Source organism: Arachis stenosperma, chromosome 3 (assembly GCF_014773155.1).
Source record: "Arachis stenosperma cultivar V10309 chromosome 3, arast.V10309.gnm1.PFL2, whole genome shotgun sequence".
NCBI classification, from domain to species: Eukaryota; Viridiplantae; Streptophyta; class Magnoliopsida; order Fabales; family Fabaceae; genus Arachis; species Arachis stenosperma.
In genome coordinates, this window is record NC_080379.1 from 93,507,542 (window position 1) to 93,512,244 (window position 4,703).

Consider the following 4,703-nt stretch of genomic DNA (forward strand, 5'->3'; position numbering starts at 1 on the left):
TTTTCTTTCTACCTCATTCTTCTCTTTTTCTCTTCTTCTACTCACATAAAGGAATCTCTATACTGTGACATAGAGGATTCCTCTTCTTTTCTGTTCTCTCCTTTTTCACATGAGCAGGAACAAGGATAAAGATATTCTTGTTGAAGCCGATCCTGAACCTAAAAGGACTCTGAAGAGGAAGCTTAGAGAAGCTAAATCACATCTCTCTAGAGAGGAACTGACAGAAATTTTCGAAAAAGAAGAAGACATGGCAGCCGAAAATAACAACAATACCAAAGACGCAAGGAAGATGCTTGGTGACTATGCTGCACCAACTTCCAACTTCTATGGAAGGAGCATCTCAATTCCGGCCATTGGAGCAAAAAACTTTGAGCTTAAGCCTCAATTAGTTTCTCTAATGCAGCAGAACTGCAAGTTTCATGGACTTCTATCAGAAGATCATCATCTATTCTTATCTGAATTCTTGCAGATCTGTAATACTGTTAAGATCAATGGGGTTGATCCCGAGGTCTACAGACTTATGCTTTTCCCTTTTGCTGTAAGAGACAAAGCTAGGACATGGTTGGACTCACAACCTTGAGAAAGCTTGAACTTTTGGGACAAGCTGGTCAATGCTTTCTTGACCAAATTCTTTCCACCTCAAAAGATGAGTAAGCTCAGAGTGGATGTCCAAACCTTCAGACAGAAGGAAGGTGAATCCCTCTATGAAGCTTGGGAAAGATACAAGCAATTAACCAAAAGGTGCCTTTCTGATATTTTTCTAGAATAGAGCGTCATATGTATATTCTATGATGGTCTGTCTGAAATGTCAAAGATGTCATTGGATCATTCTGTTGGTGGATCCCTTCATCTAAAAAGCGCCTACAGAAGCACAAGGACTCATTGAGATGGTTGCAAATAACCAGTTCATGTACACTACTAAAAAAAATCCTGTGAATAATAGGATGACTCAGAAGAAAGGAGTTCTTGAGATTGATACTCTGAATGCCATATTGGCTCAGAACAAAATATTGACTCAGCAAGTAAATATAATTTCTCAGAATATGACTGGATTGCAAGCTGCATCCGGTAGTGCTAAAGAAGTGAATTACATGGGAGAATCCTATGGAAACACCTATAATCCTTCATGGAGGAATCATCCAAATTTCTCTTGGAAGGATCAACAAAAGCCTCAACAAGGCTTCAATAACAATAATGGTGAGAGAAATAGGTTTGGCAATAGCAAACCTTTTCCATCATCTTCTCAGTAACAGACATAGAATTCTGAGCAGAGCCTCTTTGGCTTAGCAAACATAGTCTCTGATCTATCTAAGGCCACTCTTAGTTTCATGAATGAAACTAGGTCCTCCATCAGAAATTTAGAGGAACAAGTGGGTCAGCTGAGTAAAAGAGTTACTGAAACTCCTCCTAGTACTCTCCCAAGCAATACAGAAGAGAATCCAAAAAGAGAGTGCAAGGCTAGCTACACGTCCAACATGGCCGAACCTGTAGAGGAGGGAAAAGCAGTGATTCCCAGTGAGGAAGACCTCATGGGACGTCCACTGGCAAACAAGGAGTTCCCTACTGAGGAACCAAAGGAGTCTGAGGCTCATCTAGAGACCATAGAGATTTCACTGAACTTCCTATTACCATTCATGAGCTCTGATGAGTATTCTTCCTCTGAAGAAGATGAAGTTATTACTGAAGAACAAGTTGCTCAGTATTTAGGAGCAATCATGAAGCTGAATGCCAAGTTATTTGGTAATGAGACTTGGGAGGATGAACTTCATTGCTCATTAATGAACTAAACACCTTGGTTTAGCTGAAGATACCTCAAAAGAAACCAGATCCCGGAAGGTTCTTAATACCTTGCACCATTGGCACCATGACCTTTGAGAAGGCTCTGTGTGACCTGGGGTCAAGTGTAAACCTCATGCCAGTATCTACAAGAATCTCACTAGACATGGCAGACAAATCAAAGAAACAGGCTTACGGACTTGTAGAGGATGTCTTAGTGAAGATTGAAGGCCTTTACATCCCTGCTGACTTCATAATCCTAGACACTGGGAAGGATGAGGATGAATCCATCATCCTTGGAAGACCCTTCCTAGCCACAGCAAAAGCTGTGATTGATGTACACAGAGGAGAGTTAGTCCTTCAAGTCAATGAGAACTACCTTGTGTTTAAGGCTCAAGGATTTTCCTCTGTAAACATGGAGAAGAAGCATGAAAAGCTTCATCCAATTCTCTCCATGCAAAGTCAAGTAAAGTCTCCACATTCAAACTCTAAGTTTGGTGTTGGGAGGCCACAATCATGCTTTGAGCATATGTGAAGCTCTGTAAGAGCTTTCTGTCAAGCTATTGACATTAAAAAAGCGCTTATTGGGAGGCAACCCAATTTTATTTATCTATATTCACTACTCTTTTATTTTGTTTTCCATTATTATTTTATGTTTTCTTTAGGATGATGATCATGTGAAGTCACAAAAATAACTGCAAAAATTAAAGCAAAATAAAAAACAGCATAAAAAAATAGCACACCCTGGAGGACGAACTTACTGGCGTTTAAACGCCAGTAAGGATACCAAAATGGGCGTTTAATGCCCAGCCTGGCACTATTCTGGGAGTTAAATACCAGAACTGGCAGGCAAACTGGCGTTTAAGCACCAGTAATAGAAGAAAAATGGGTGTTTAAATGCCCAGCCTGGCATCATTCTGGGCGTTAAATGCCAAAACTGGCAGGCAGACTAGCATTTAAACGCCAGAAAAGGGCAGCAGACTGGTGTTTAAATGCCAGAAATGCTACACAGAGGGCGTTTGAACGCCAGAAAGGTGCAGGGATGAGAAATCCTTGACACCTCAAGATCTGTGGACCCCACAGGATCCCCACCTACACCACCTCATTCTCCCTCTTCTTCACACCTTTCCATAACACTATTCCCCAACACCCACCTACCTCACCATTCAAATTCAAACCATTTCCCTCCTAAACCCACCCATTCTCCACACAGTTACCCTCTCTCCCTTACCCTATAAATAACCCTCCTTACCACTTTCGATTTCCCACATCTCTAACACTTAACCCCCTTGGGCGAAATCCCACACACCTCCATCTCCTCTATTTCTTTCTTCTTTTGCTCGAGGACGAGCAAACCTTTTAAGTTTGGTGTGGAAAAAGCTCTACTTTTTGTTTTCTATAACCATTAATGGCACCTTAGGCCAGAGAAACCTATAGGAAGAGGAAAGGAAAGGCAGTTGCTTCCACCTCTAAGTCATGGAAGATGGAAAGATTCATCTCAAGAGCCCATCACTAGAAAGAAGATGGAGCAAACAAGAGAGCCCACTCATGGACCTCAACAAGATCATGAGGAAGTCCCTCATCAAGAAATCCCTGAGATACCTCAAGGGATGCATTTTCCTCCACACAACTATTGGGAGCAACTCAACACCTCTTTAGGGGATTTGAGTTCCAACATGGAGCAACTAAGGATGGAGCACCAAGAGTACTCCATTATCCTCCATGAAATAAGAGAGGACCAAAGAGTCATGAGGGAAGAGCAACAAAGGCAAGGAAGAGACACTGAGGAGCTCAAGCACTCCATATGATCTTCAAGAGGAAGAACTAGTCGCCATCACTAAGGTGAACCCATTCTTTAATTTCCTTGCCCCTATTTTCTGTTTTTCGATTTTTTTATGCTTTATGTTTTATCTATGTTTGTGTCTTCATTACATGATCATTAGTGTCTAGTCTCTATGTCTCAAAGCTATGAATGTTCTATGAATCCTTCACCTTTCTTAAATGAAAAATGTTCCCAATTACAAAAGAACAAGAAGTAAATGAATTTCAAATTTTATCTTGAAATTAGTTTAATTATTTTGATGTGGTGGCAATACTTTTTATTTTTTGAATGAAAGCTTGAACAGTGCATATTTTTTATAGTGGAGTTTATGAATGTTGAATTTGTTGGCTCTTGAAAGAATGATGAAAAAAAGAGAAATGTTATTGATGATCTGAAAAATCATAAAATTGATTTTTGAAGCAAGAAAAAGCAGTGAATAACAAAGCTTGCAAAAAAAAGTGGCAAAAATTAAAAGAAAAAGAAAAGAAAAAGCAAGCAGGAAAAGCCAATAGCCCTTAAAACCAAAAGACAAGGGTAAAAAGGATTCAAGGCTTTGAGCATTAATGGATAAGAGGGCCCAAAGGAACAAAATCCTGGCCTAAGCGGCTAAATCAAGCTGTTCCCAACCATGTGCGTGTGGCATGAAGGTCCAAGTGAAAAGCTTGAGACTGAGTGGTTAAAGTCGTGATCCAAATGAAAAAGAGTGTGCTCAAGAACTCTGGACACCTCTAACTGGGGACTTTAGCAAAGCTGAGTCACAATCTGAAAGGGTTCACCCAGTTATGTGTCTGTGGCATTTATGTATCCGGTGGTAATATTGGAAAACAAAGTGCTTAGGGCCACGGCCAAGACTCATAAAGTAGCTGTGTTGAAGAATCAATATACTAAACAAGGAGAGTCATAACACTATCTTAATTCTGAGTTCCTATAGATGCCAATCATTCTGAACTTCACAGGATAAAGTGAGATGCCGAAACTATTCAGAAGCAAAAAGCTACTAGCCCCACTCATCTAATTGGAACTAAGCTTCATTGATATTTTGGGATTTATAGTATATTCTCTTGTTTTTATCTTATTTTATTTTTAGTTGCTTGGGGACAAGAAA

At 40.0% G+C, this 4,703-nt stretch overlaps 1 non-coding gene across 1 annotated transcript; it reads right to left on the reverse strand.

The window, feature by feature from the left end:
- Positions 1 to 652: 652 nt before the first annotated feature.
- On the reverse strand, positions 653 to 759 carry LOC130972134 (small nucleolar RNA R71). Its single transcript, XR_009083330.1, has one exon. It is a non-coding gene; the product is annotated as a small nucleolar RNA R71 (small nucleolar RNA).
- Positions 760 to 4,703: the final 3,944 nt, after the last annotated feature.